The sequence below is a fragment of the Manacus vitellinus genome, unplaced genomic scaffold, assembly GCF_001715985.3.
Source record: "Manacus vitellinus isolate BGI_N305 unplaced genomic scaffold, ASM171598v3 scaffold_1_pilon, whole genome shotgun sequence".
NCBI lineage: Eukaryota > Metazoa > Chordata > Aves > Passeriformes > Pipridae > Manacus > Manacus vitellinus.
Genome location: NW_021939396.1, coordinates 22,899,436 through 22,914,149, shown reverse-complemented (window position 1 = coordinate 22,914,149; position 14,714 = coordinate 22,899,436). Strand labels below are relative to the sequence as shown.

Here is a 14,714-nt window from a genome sequence, read left to right as displayed (position 1 = left end):
TGTACCTGTGAAAAATAATACAACTCATAGTGGGTAAAGAACCAAGGAGGTCAATCTCTTGAAACGGAATGTCAATAAAGGTAAGTGCTGATATAGCTTGTGCCAGATTAGGTGAATTTAATGGTAGGAGTCCTCTAATTCGAGTCTGGGACACAAACACATCCCACTCGGCTGGAGTGATTGGAACCCCCACAAGGCGCGTCTTAAAGGGGCTACCTGCACTAGCCAAGGCCAGGCACAAGGTGTCCGTGCCTGTAGCCTTGGCCAGTGTTACCCAAAGGTTTTGTCCTGGTTGACTCATCCACTCTCGCAGTGGTATCGGGTCGCTGAGAGGGACAAGTCCAAAGGAGAGGATGATGAAGAAGATGAGATGGTGTGGATACATGGTTGTTTCTCCTCTTCTCACGCCTGACAGATCTTTACACGGCGCGCTGGGACCCACTTTGGTCCGACTGGACCTGCAATACAAGCGTAGCCCTTCCCCCAGGTGATCAAGGGGAAAGGGTCCGTCCAGGTTTCTGTGAGTGGGTCCCGGTACATAATTTTTGCCTTTAATGATGTTGATAGTGAAGAGTCAGATTTAAAGTGGCGATCTGCTGGACTTCTGTTTGTGTGAGTTTCTACTTCCTCCAGCATATTCAAAAAATTTAAAACATACAGTACTTCGTCCAATTTCTCTTGGGGGGACAGGCCAATACTCCCCCTCTTTTGTTTTTTCAAAAGATTTTTAATGTTTTGGTGGGCATGCTCTACTGTGCCTTGCCCTGTGGGCTTGTGAGGGATCCCAGTGATATGGTGCACTCCCCACTGTTCGAAAAACCGTTTCGTGTCCGCAGACACATAGGAGGGCCCGTTGTCAGTCTTCACCTGCTTCGAGACGCCCATCCTCGCGAATGCAGACAGAAGGTGTCTTTTCACATCACGGCTCTTCTCACCAGAATGCGCGGTGGCCACAATCATTTTCAAAAAAGTGTCAATAGACACGTGAACAAATTTTAGCTTTCCAAATTCAGGTATGTGCATAACATCTGACTGCCAGATTTCCAGCGCCGAAAGACCTCTTGGGTTGGTCCCCTCCGGGGCGACCGGCGTGATAATCTGGCAATCAGGGCACGTCTTTAAAATTTCTTTAGCTTGAGATAATTTGAGACCGAATCGTTTTTGTAACGATCGTGTATTTTGGTGGAAGAACTCGTGGGATATCTTTGCCTGCTGGAATAAATTGGGAGTGACCACCATACCTGCCAGATGATCGGCGATGCGGTTTCCCTCCGCCACAGGACCCGGCAGAGTAGTGTGTGACCTGGTGTGGACGATGAAGAAGCCAAATTCTCTGTCTTGAATTAAAAACAATAATTTAGTTAACAGCTTAAATAAATTCTGATTAGCCACATCTTTGAGATAGGAATTTTCAATTCGTTTGACCACACCACACACATATGCCGAATCAGTGACAATATTAATTGGCTCACCACTGAAAATTTTGAAGGCGCGCACAACTGCTGAAAGCTCCACTATTTGGGGAGAACCTTGCACCTTGTGAATGTCTTGCTGCCAATTATCCTTTTCTCGCCAGATTATAACCGCATTTCCAGTTCTCCCTGAGCAATCGGTAAAAATGGTTTTTGCATCTTTTATAGGTAGGTCTGATTGCACAATTTTTAGCTGTAATGGAATTTGAATTAGTCTTTGAATGAATGGGCACGCCGGGAGGTGAAGCCGAATTTCTCCCGGGTAGCCCCCGATGGCGATCTGAAAGTCTATGGAGGTTTGCAGCAGTTGTTCCAGGTGTTCAGAAGTTAGTGGGAGGTAAATAAAATCTGGTTCCTCGCCGCTAAGTTCTAAACACCTAGTGCGACCTTTAAACATTACCTTTCCAATCATTTCTATGACGGTGGTGATCGTCTTGCCAAATTGGTGCAGGAGGAATATCCACTCGCACAAACAGAAGTCCTTACCGTCACCTGAAAATTGGCCCAGGAGGGCCAATGGCTGTCTTTGTTCTCGAATTATGACCAGGGAGGATGGCAGTCCCTCCATCCTCCTGTGTGATTGTCTTTGCGTTATCTTTTTTTCAACAGTGGATAATGCGATTTCTGCCTCTGATGTTAACCTACGGGGGGAGGACAGGTCAGCATCTCCCTTTAGCAGCTCAAATAGGGGGTGAAGATCACCGGTTGTGATCCCCAACACAGGTCGGATCCAATTGATCGCTCCCAACAGCTTTTGGAGGTCGTTCAGCGTATGAACTCGTTTGTCAATTTCGATCATCTGTGGCCTTATGGCCCTTCCTGTAATTTAGAGTCCTAGGTACCTCCAGGGTGCTTCCCTCTGTACCTTCTCAGGGGATATCTCAAATCCTTTCTCTTTTAGAGCCAAAATGGTTGAATTTAGGGTCTTATCCACTGCCAGTTGGGATTTGGCGCAGATCAACACATCATCCATATAATGGAAGATGATTGACTGCGGATACTTCTTCCGAATTGGTCTCAACACCTCTGCCACAAACATCTGGCAGAGTGTTGGGGAATTTTTCATCCCCTGGGGAAGCACTCGCCACTGGAACCTGCGGTGAGGTTCACAGGCGTTGATCGCAGGGACTGAAAATGCGAATCGGACCGAATCAGCCGGATTGAGATAGATGTGAAAAAAGCAGTCCTTAATATCAATGACCACTAGGGGCCATTCAGCAGGGATGGTGATGGCATTCCCTGCTGGAGGGCTGCCATTGGCTCAAGGACTTCATTAACTTTGCGCAGGTCCTGAAGAAATCTCCAGGAACCTGAGGACTTTTGAATGACAAACACTGGAGTGTTCCAGGGACTGGTGGAAGACTCCAGGTGCCCTTTAGCCAATTCCTGATTCACCAATTCGTTTAAGATTTGCAGCTTTTTGCGAGGTAGGGGCCACTGATCGACCCAGACTGGCGTCTCTGTTTTCCAGCTCAGTCTGGGGAACTGCAATACTTCAGTGACCCCACCTAAAAATTTTGTTCATGGGAGAGGGTGCTCAAATTGAACTCCCACTGCTCCATGGCGTCCTGTCCCCATAATGTTATTGGAATATTAAGTATGTAAGGCTGAAGAGATGCCGGCCTGCCCTCTGGCCTGTATACCGTAAGGGTTACCTGACTCCTGACTGGGTACTGAGTTCCCCCCACGCCGCTAACTTGCACGTATGCTGTCTCAGCTGGCCACCTGTGTGGCCAGTCTTTGGAGGCGATGATCGTGATGTCTGCCCCTGTGTCGAGGAGGCCTTCCTCTTTGACCTGCTGTGGTCGTCTCGGCTGTGAGAAATAAATGAGACACGTTAGAAGAGGGCGAGAGGATTTTACTGTTGTTGTCCAGAGGATTTCCCTCTGTTCTCTCTTCCTCTGCTCTTCGTCTTCTGATAACACGCACAGCAGGTCATCCGTGGAGACCATCTTCGCCACAGGGAAGCGGTCCTCCAGCTGCATGAGGGGAAGATGTACAATTAGACAGATGGAAATATTCGAGTTTGTCAGCCCAGTCAGGAGTGTGGGCACCACTATAATCCCTTTATCCACTGCTGAGAAATGAGATGTTATAAGATACGTTTTATCATGGTCGACCGGGCCTGATGGTCGGACCCTGACCAGCTGCTCGTACGAGCTTAAGTGTGTCAATGGGTGTTTAACCGAAAGAATAATCCACGGGAGGGGTGTGCATTGGCGTTCAACCACTACCAGATCTGGCAGTGGCTGTTGGGCTACGGGGTAGCTGGGCGTGGTGATGGGCACAGGATGGAGCGCAGCGCATGGGTGACTTGTGTCATCGCGCCCCCCCTAGCGCTCTACTCCCCGTTTCCCGATGGCTCATCTGCACATGATCTTAAATCCGGTAAGGAAGAAAAAGTGACCCGCTTTCGTAACCTTGATGTTTTCTTTGGTGAGAGGGGTTGGCCATTGATATCAGTTAGGGAGTGCCACCCCCTCCCACACCTGCGACATAACGTTGTTGGTAAATCAGGTGTGGAGGCTGTTAATCTAGGGCAGTGTTTCCTAAAGTGTCCTTTATCTCCACATTCGAAACAGTGATTTGGCCCTGAAAAGGCAGCAGCCAATAGACGTGCCTTATGGGAATGTGAGCCAATGTTCTTACAGGCATCGATCATTTCCAGCAGAGTGGGTTCCTTTAACATTTTCAAAACCTTTTGGCAGTCCTTGTTGGCCTTTTCTACAACCAATTTATTAAATAAAATTTCTTGGCACTCTTTTTGAGGTACCTGCCTACTAATTGCTTCCTTTAGCCTGGTTATGAATTCAGTAAATGGTTCTTTATTCCCTTGATTAACCAATGTGAAAGAAGGGGTTTGCACATACGCATCGGCCACCTTCTTCACGGCCTCTAATGCCAATCCTTTTGTTACCTCTAGTAATTTGGGGTCCATTCTGGCTTGATCCCCTCTGCTGGAATAATTGCCCTCCCCATAAAGCATGTCTATTGCCTGTTTAATGGGGATTCCCCTCCTGTCCATTTTGTCATTAACAAAAGTCACAACCTTTTTCTTCCATTCGGCCTCAAAGACCGAAGATTGCACTGATGTAAATAACCCCCCAATCACAGATCTTATATCAAAAGGGATAAGGGTGTAGGCTAGAAAGAAAGATTCCAGCAGCCCAATTGTGAACGGAGCCCCCAACCCATATTCAACTATAGCTTTTTTGATGTCTTTTAACATGGGATAAGAAATGGGTCTCCAATCTGGGGCCTTTCCCTCATCATAATAAACTGGGAACGCGCGCAGAAACTCTATGTCCTTTGCGTTCACCGCCTCCTCCCTGAAGGCCTTCCAGATATCTGGAGCTGTAGCTGGCCTTTCAGGGGAGCACGGTATCCAGTCACAGTTAGGGTTGGGGTAGCGGCAGGCGGGGTAGGCCTCGGTGTCGTGTGCCTTATGGGCGTGGCCATCTTGCCGGATGTTACGTTTGGCCTTCGCCGTGGCCCCGCCCACTGTCCCCTTTGGCTTCTGGGAGGGTGACGTATCGGGGGAGGAGGCCGGGCTAGCGGAAGTAGGCGTGGTAGAGGGCATGTCGAAGGAGGGACTCCGTGCGCGCGTAGGCGGGGACAGAGGCGGCCCAGAGGGTGGAGCTACAGGGGCCCGCCTCCGCTTTTCCCACACTGGCCTTTCCCGTGGTTCCCCGTCCTTCCTGCTCTCGTGATCCCAGGGCCCCGCCTCCTCGACGCCATTTTTCTTTCACCGCACCACTCTTCGCTCCCTCCCGCCATCTTGGGTGTCACTGTCCGTCTTTTCCCTCCCGCCATTTTGTGTGTCACTGGAAATGTCCTTGTCCGAGTAAGCAATGTCCTTGCCAGTGTTTTCTACGGGTTCTGCGAGTGTCTTGGAGGATGCAGCTTCTTGGGTGTTACTGCTGACATTCTTGTTCATCATCTGGTGTTGTAACACCATCAGAACAAGCCTCCAGGCAATTAACGCCTCTTTGGCGAGCCGGTCACCCTTTTCGTTCTCCCGCCAGAGTTGGTAGCCTATGACTTCCCATCTCTTGAAGGTAGTGTTTTCATTAATTTTGTGGCCATGACGGTCAAGCCATCTGGCGAGAGCTTTGGCCGATTTCTTATCCAATGGGTGACCATGCTCAATTACAAAATCCTTGAGGCGGCGATATACGAATTTTTCGGAGGTGGAGAGAGTGAGACCCATGATGTTATTAGGCTTTGTCCCAACTCTCCGATGTTACTCCTCCTCTTTTAATTAAATTTTCTTGCGGGGTGAGGTGTTGGGTAAGGTGTTAGGGGTGTCCTTCACAGCTCACCTTCCTGGTGCGCGACCCGTGCGGCTTCGGTGAAGTCCACAGTCGTCCTGTCCTGTGAAGGAGGGCCGGCGGGACAATCTCCCCTCCTGGAGTCGCCTGAAGCCCAGTATCAGCACAGGAGTTCTCCTGATACAGGAGACCTCTACTGTGCCCCACGTTGGGCGCCACTTGCCACAGCCCGCGGGGAAAGGAATGGGACCGGGCACTGCAAATCAGGGTCTAGACACAGTAGAGGTCTGTGGAGCAATGCCAACTTTATTGGGGGAACACGAGACTTAAATAGGGTAGGATAAGGGGGCGGAACCAGGAGAGGAGAGGAGTCTGGGATTAGCAGCTCAGGGACACTTATGATAGGGCGACTGGGTAAGGAAGGGAGGAGTTTTGGGTGTAACCGGGGAAACGGACCAATGGTAGCTCTCCCTGCACTGCAGCACTTATTGGCCAATCAGGTGCAGGGGAGCGGGAAAACAGGGTTTTGGAGGGAAAACTGTGAGGGGAAGAAGGAGACAATATGGAGGACAAAATTTCAAAACAACAACTGGGGGTATACACAACCATATAACAATATAACAATAAACTGGGGATAACAAGGAAAACTGTCCAGTCCAGTGTGAAGTCATATCCGGTAGATAAATGTCCATTTCTGTGTGATTGTGTCTCATTCAGGATTATATATTTGTCTCCAGGCTTGAAATTGCTTCCACTCATCCGTGTGTTCCCCAACAAGTACTACCTCTGTGGAAGTTATGAAGACTGAGTCCCGGTTGGATAAGTCCAGCCCAGTGCTGGCTGAGGTGGAGGGGCACAAAGCGCTGGCTGAGGTGGGGGGGGACAAATTGCTAGCCTGTTCCCTTGTGTCACATTTCACACAAACATACTCCTGAGTTCCATGTCATTGTGTTTTAAACTTTCTTTTAGTAACATGTAGTGAATAATCTAAATTCTTTACCTTCTAGAATTATGTGCTTAAGTATACTAAAAAATTGTGCTTTAATAAGACTAAAAATACTGTGCTTTGATAACACTAAGGTGTGCTCTTAATGGTGCTGACAAAACTATTATATACAACACCTTCTAACAGTGCTAATATTACCTACAGCACTGTTAGTCCTGATCTGAAGAATCAACTTCTTTCCAGGACTTAATCCATCAAGCCGGTATCCATCGAACGCCTGTGTCTGTTAGGATGCAAGCATAGCTTCTTCCAGTCATCTTCACTTCTGCAGGCCCTTTCCATTCCCCTGTTTGTGGATCCTTATATTGTACTTTAACTACTACCTGTTGACTTACCAAACCCGACTGCAAAGAAGTGTTATGAATAACAATAGGAGGGTCCATTCTAGTACCCGTCAGCCGCAAAAAATTCAGCACATATAACACTTTTGCAAGTCAGTCATGTGGACTGGCTAGCTCTTCTCCCCCTTTCTGCTTTTGCAAAATTGACTTCAGAACTCCGTGAGTTTGTTCAATAATAGCTTGACCCGTAGGAGAATGAGCAATACCAGTGACATGAGAAATACCCCACTTCATACAGAATCTTTGGAAACATTGTGAGGTATAACCAGGTCCATTGTCAGTTTTAAGTTCTGTGGGGATCCCTAGGGCTGCTATGCATGCATGCATTTGTCGAATGACATATCTGGTACCTTCTCCAGCCTGAGTAGAAACCCACATGGCATGAGAAAAGGTATCAATGCATACATGCACATATTTTAACCTCCCAAATTCCGCAACATGAGTAACATCCATTTGCCAAAGCTGCAATGCTTGTAGCCCCCAAGGATTGACTCCTAAGCCAATGCCCAGCCCGTTCTTATGACAGGCTGAACAGGCCTGTACAATTCCTCGTGCGTCCGATGAAGTGAGCCCAAACTGCCTGACTAATACATCGGCAGACTGATGGAAAAAGTCATGAGACAAGACTGCTTGCTGAAACTTATTTACTGCAAAACTAGTCCATGCAGGTGCCACTAGTTTATCTGCTCTGTTATTCCCAATTGCTAAACCACCGTCTAGCTTCTGATGGCTTCTTATGTGAGTGACGAAATAGGGCTGTGTTCGCTGATCTAGCAAATGCAGCAACTGTGTCATAAGTGCTGCTAAGATCTTATTTTTCAGGGTTTTGATCATTGCTCGTTTGATTCGTTGCACTGTACCCACTACATAAAGTGAATCTGAAACCACATTAACAGGTTCTTCCTTCCAGAAGTTTAAGGCCCACACCACACCCCTCAATTCAAGGGTTTGTAATGTGTCTCCTGAAACACCCGGAAGTATTTTATGTTTCCATTCTGCTCCCTCCTGCCAAGTAATTGCTGCACGCCGAGATTTTCTACCGGCGTCTGTAAAAACAGTAATCCCAGCAACTGGGTCATCTGAACGCAACACAAGCTGCTCAATTGTCTGATGTTGCAGCAAAGGCAACAATTTGTCTGATGAATAATGATTGGTGACCAGACCTTCAAAGTCTGCCATGGCTATCTGGAATGGTTCTGATTTCTCAAGGAACCACTCCAAATAGTTCTGGGCGACTGGTACAAATATTACAGATGGATCTCTGCCAATTAATTCACAAACTCTCCGTCACCCTTTTATGACAAGTTGTGCAAACAATTCAGGTCATGTTATGATTGTCTTTTGGGGTTGATATAGTAAAAATACCCATTCTAAAATTCTCATACTGGTTGCGATTTGACAGACGATGCCCAATGGATGCTTTCTGCTCTCTCCAGAATTGACAAGTAGGTACTGCACTGGCTGGTCTTCTATTATTCTACAGCATATCTTGCAGCTATTTTTCCTGAGATATTAACTATAACTGCTTTTTGGTCTTCTGACAATTCTCTTGGAAGTCCTACCTGAGCAACTGATCCTAGTAAAGGCATCAGAGGAGCTAGATCATCATTGGTTATTCCACACACAGGTCTGACCCACTGTATGTCACCCATCAGCTTCTGCACAGCAGTCAAAGTTTTTATGGCAGTGTTAATGACTAATTTCTGTGGCCTCACTATACCATTCGTGATGGTCCAACCCAGGTATTGCCATGGCTCCTGCTTCTGAATCTTTTCAGGGGCAATTTTGAGACCTCGATGACCCAACTCTTGTTCTAATTGCTGTAACAGCGCAGGCACATCCAATTTTTTTCCTGCTATCAGAATATCATCTATGTAATTATATACTAATAAGTCACGATATTGGGTTCGAAGTGACTGCAAGGCCCATGCAACATAAATTTGACACATAGTGGGTGAATATTTCGCCCCCTGGGGAAGAGTTATCCAATGAAAATGCTGTGCTGGTTCTGCTTTGTTAATTGAAGGCACTGTGAAGGCAAACCTGACATCATCATCTGGATGCAAAAGGATTGTGAAAAAACAGTCCTTTAAATCTATCACCAGTATGACCCAATCATGGGGGATCATCATAGGAGAAGGAAGACCCGGCTGTAAGGGTCCCATATCTTCCATGACCGCGTTGACAGCTCGCAGATCACATCTTTGCTGATCCATGTCTGCTGTACACCGCCTACTCCCTTAACTCCTGTAGGTGCCATTTCCACAGGCCATGCTTGAGGCCATTTATGTTTAGGAATAATTGAAATGTCAGCCCTGGTGTCAAGAAGCATAGTCATAGTGCTGGATTGTCCATTAGGATGCGGTATAATTACATCTTCCTCAGATTTTCCCTGCTTTATGTCTACTGCTAACATCACCTCAGGGGGGCCTGTTGAGCCAAAACCCCGATCTCCTCGTGTCAGTGGTTTTCCATTGGGCACTTCTGCTTTAAAAGGCACTAGCCGAGCTATTTTACTGTTAGCAGGAATAAAAACTGGTGGTGTTAGGGTGTATACCATGATTTTGATGACACCTGTAGAATCTGCATCTCTGATTCCTGGCACCACAAAAATTCCCTGACGAGACAAAGATGAACGTCCTACCAAATGAGCACTCAATCCTCTACCTAAAGGTCCTTGCAATATAGAATCAATCAAGTGCACATCTTGAGTCTCAAGCATAGTATCTACTGCTGTTGCCAGGTCCACGCCGCCGCTTCCTGCAGTGGCTGCACGGCAGCATTCCAAGCACCCTGATTTGCTGTCATCGCGCGAGACTGCATCGTGCTCCGTTTGGGGTTTCCCTGCTGTTTACACTCATTTGTGTTATGGTTATTCATTTGACAGTTATTACACCACCTTGACCTTCCTGCTGTAATTTCAGGGCGAGCAGTCCCTGGCAAAGGAAATGCTCGACACTGGGTGCTGAGATGTCCTTTCTGACCACAGGCAAAACATCTCTTTTCTTTGTGTTCCTTACCATTCCTTCCTCTCCCAGACATAAGAGGCTTTACTACTGCACCTACTGCAGTAGTAGGATAGGCTGTGTCCTCCTGTTTGATCATTCTTGTTGCAGCCTCCAGGCAGTGTGCTTAAAACCTGTTTGGTTTTATCATTGGCGTTATCATAGGCCAACACATCCATAAATTTTGCTCTCATATCATTATCCATGTCTGGATCTGTATTTACTGATTGATATAAACGATCTCCTGTTTGATCTGCTCAAAGGCCTGTTGTTGCTCAAGGCCCCACTCAAAATGGTTCTTCTTCTGGATCACTCGATAGAACGGGCTCCCAAGCTGGCTACAACCTGGAATGTGCATCCTCCAGAACCCCACAAGGCCTTGGAAAGCTTGTGTTTCCTTCTTGTTAGCCGGTTGAGACATAGGTGCTATTTTGTTCACTGCATCCATAGGCACATGATGGCGTCCATTCTGCCATTTTATTCCCAAGAACTGGATCTGCCATGCAGGTCCCTTTACCTTACTTTGTTTTGTGGCAAAACTAGCTTTCAGAAGAATTTGGATTATTGTACTGGTTTAAAGGTAAACCAGCAGAAAAGAGCATATTGCTTTTCATCTTCTGGTAACTGGTTATATGGTGGGGCCTCCTCAGCCTGTGTCACCTGCTCCTCCTCTTCTTCAGAGGATAGTCCGAAACTCCCACCTTCGGGCCAGTTGGTGATAATTTACAGGGTCCCAGGGCGATTAGGATTCCCTATCCGGGTTCACTGTGTGATCAGAGCGATCCCTTTACTCCATGTGGCATTGGTGGTGTGATGTGTAGAAGGAACTCTTCCGTTGAACATCCAGCCCAGTACTGGTAGTCGGGGTGCCAGGAGGAGCTGCGCTTTGGTGCCGATCACTTCTGAGGCAGCTCGAACTCCTTCATAAGCAGCCAGGATCTCTTTCTCAGTTGATGTATAGCTGGCTTCAGATCCTTTGTATCCCCGTCTCCAGAATCCCAGTGGTCGTCCTCGGGTCTCCCCAGGCACCTTCTGCCAGAAGCTCCAGGAAGGGCCATTCTCCCCGGCTGCAGTGTAGAGCACGTTCTTCACATCCTGTCCTGTCCTTACTGGCCCAAGGGCTACCGCATGGGCAATCTCCTGTTTAATTTGTTCAAAGGCTTGTTGTTGTTCAGGGCCCCACTGGAAATCATTTTTCTTCCGTGTCACAAGGTAGAGAGGGCTTACAATCTGACTATACTCGGGGATATGCATCCTCCAAAAGCCCACAGCGCCTAGGAAAGCCTGTGTTTCCTTCTTGCTGGTTGGTGGGGACATGGCTGCTATTTTGTTAATCACCTCTGTTGGAATTTAGCAGCATCCATCTTACCACTTCACTCCTAGGAACTGAATTTCCTGAGCAGGTCCCTTGACCTTACTCCGTTTAATGGCAAAACCGGCTCTTAGGAGAATCTGGATTATCTTCTCTCCTTTCTCGAAGACTTCGCCCGCTGTGTTCCCCCATACAGTGATGTCATCAATGTACTGTAGATGTTCTGGAGACTCACCCTTTTCCAGTGCAGTCTGGATCAGTCCATGGCAAATGCTGGGACTGTTTTTCCACCCCTGAGGCAGTCGATTCCAGGTGTACTGCACACCTCTCCAAGTGAAAACAAAGTGTGGCCTGCACTCCACTGCCAAAGGAATGGAGAAAAAGGCATTGGCAATGTCAGTGGTGGCATACCACTTGGCTTCCTTGGACTCCAGCTCGTACTGGAGCTCCAGCATGTCCGGCACAGCAGCACTCAGGGGTGGTGTGACTTCATTGAGTCCACAGTAATCCACCGTCAGCCTCCACTCTCCGCTGGACTTACGCACTGGCCATATAGGGCTATTAAAGGGTGAGCGAGTCTTGCTGACCACCCCCTGGGTCTCCAGGTCACGGATCATCTTATGTATAGGGGTCACAGAGTCCCGGTCAGTGCGGTATTGCCGACGGTGCACTGTTGCTGTGGCTATCGGTACCAATTGTTCTTCAACCTTCAGCAGTCCCACAGCAGAGGGGTCCTCTGAGAGACCAGGCAAGGTGTTCAACTGTCTAATTTCCTCTGTCTCCACAGTGGCTATGCCAAAAGCCCAACAAAGTCCTTTTGGGTCTTTGAAATACCCACTCCTCAGGTAATCTATGCCAAGGATGCACGGGGCCTCTGGGCCAGTCACGATGGGGTGTCTATGCCATTCCTTCCCAGTCAGGTTCACTTCAGCTTCCAGTACAGTCAGCTGTTGGGATCCCCCTGTCACCCCTGAAATGGAGATGGATTCTTCCCCTATGTATCTTGATGGCATTAAAGTACGTTGTGCACCGGTGTCCACTAAGGCCTTATATCTTTGTGGCTCTGATGTGCCAGGCCACCGAATCCACAGTGTCCAATAGACCCGATTGTCCCTCTCCTCTACCTGGCTAGAGGCAGGGCACCCCTAGTCCTGGTCATGGTACTCACTGCGCTCTTCTTGTAAGTATGACCTGGAGGTCCCTTCAAGAGGATCAGATGTATCATCATTCCTGTATTGTCTGGAGTCTTGCCCACGAGAGACTGGAGCAGCATTTACCCTTGAAGAGTTCCTTGTGGTACTTGTTCCTCTTTTTAGTTCATGTACCCGGGCTGCTAAGGAAGAGGTGGGCTTCCCATCCCACTTCCTCATATCTTCTCCGTGATCATGGAGGTAAAACCATAGATTGTCATGTGGAGTGTACCCTCTCTCCTTAGCTGGGGGACGCTGGCTCCTAATAGCAGAGATTCTTGTTTGTCCTGGCGAGATATGGAAGATCCCTTCCTTAATTTCTTCTCTTAGCTTCCGGTGTCCCTCTTCAGTCTTCTCTTCCAGGCTTCGGACATGTTCAGTCAGTTTGGTTTCCACAGATGAGACGTGGGCTCTGTTACGACCCGCCCCAGGAAAAGAGGGGGGGGTAACCCAGGTTTTATCAAAAATTCCTTTGGGGTGGATTAAAGCGAAACGACACTAAATAATCGGTGTATGAAAATATATATTGATAAGATTTATTTTAACAATTTTGAATCAACAGGTAAGTTAACATTTTTGGGTGCTGTCATAATCAATAGGTAAGTTAACATTTTTGGGTGCTGTCATAACCTTTCTGGGGAGGAGAAAAATGCGTAGGGGAGAGAAAGGCAGGATAAGAGCCAGGGAGAGTAAGAGAAAAGAAAAGAACCCCTTTTGGGGGGAGGGAGAAACTGTTTAGGGGAGAGGAAAACCAGGATGAGAGTAAGGGAAAAGAGAAGCTGAGAGTATAAAAGAAATGGACATAGTCACCGCCCACTGGATCCAGCGATGCTTGAGAGCGATGGTCTTGATTCGCAGGCGGTGGGGGAGAAGGAGAACTCCCAAATTCTCAAAGTCACCAGTCAGTTTATATACCCTCAGCATGCTCTGGCACCTCCCTGGCATGAGGGGTTGTTTTCCTTTTTTGGGCTTAGTCCACCTGAGGCATCTTTTAGGCCTTGTGCTGTGTCTTTTGTGTTTCGCCTGGTTCCCGCCTTTCAAGTTTAGCAGAGGGAGGGCGGGTCCTGATTGCCCATCAGATGTATCAATAGTCAAAAGCCTGCAAGGTCAGTTCTTGCCTTTTCAGGACTTCACACCTCTTGATTGCCCATCAGACGTATCAATAGTCAAAAGCCTGCAAAAGTCTCCTAGAATGCATAAATCATCAACCATTTCAGTCTCTGACAGGCTCGTAATGGGGCAGTGACAGTGTCTTCATAAATCCTGATTTTACTGACCAACGCACCCACCTTGTCCTCTCTCTCCCTCCATTGCAGCATTGCTAAGTAGTGGGAATACATTTCTGACCTGAGTCGTGCAAACTTTAACCACATCTGGGATATGCACTGTACGCCATATGGACTTTTAGGGAATTTTTCGTCCTCTGAAAAGATTTATCTCCAGTACAGCTAACTCCCTTAAGCACCAGATACCTTGTTCCATCGTGTTCCACTGTCCTTGCTGTATGTGGAGATCCTCCTTACAAAGGTATCTCTCCCTCACACTGGACAACAGTCGCCGCCAAAGGCTGAGAGTTTCCTGCCTCTTTCCAATCCCCTGATCAATGACTACACCTTGAGACAGGGATCCCAGTTGTCTGGCTTCACTCCCATTTAGAATTGTATCGTTAGCTGCGGCATCCCAGATTCGGAGCAGCCAGGTCAGAATGGACTCATTCACCTGTCGTGTGAACTCTCTCTGGAGCTCACGTAGCTCACCCAGGGATAGGGACCGAGTGATTATTTCTGGCTCTGTCTCCTCCAGTGGATGTGCAGGTCCTGCCTCTTCGTCATCATTTGCTATACGGACTGATTTAGTCTTTGATTTCCTTTTCTGGACAGGGGCGACTGCTATTGGTTTTGGTTGTTCTTCTGGCTCCTCAATGGTTTGTGTGGACACGGTGCCGGTTGGTTTATTTCTTTCTCCCTCTGACTCAGCTGTGGTTTGGGTGGACGTGATACCTGTGGATTTGCTCCTTCTCTCGTCCCGCTGACAGTGCTGTACCATGTTAAGTAGTGTCCAGTAGGCAGTGGCCAGGGCCCAGCAGGTTGCTGTGAGCTGGCCATCTCTGGAGCTGC

The 14,714-nt window shown here is 47.9% G+C and overlaps 1 protein-coding gene across 1 annotated transcript in view; it reads left to right on the top strand.

Moving 5' to 3' along the window:
• Positions 1-14,013, top strand: part of LOC103756100 (RING finger protein 151) — a 29,946-nt gene extending 15,933 nt beyond the window's left edge. Inside the window, exon 7 of the mRNA XM_018078487.2 lies at positions 13,914-14,013. The gene's annotated coding sequence lies outside the window, so the exon portion shown is untranslated. The remainder of the gene's footprint in view (positions 1-13,913) is intronic.
• Positions 14,014-14,714: the final 701 nt, after the last annotated feature.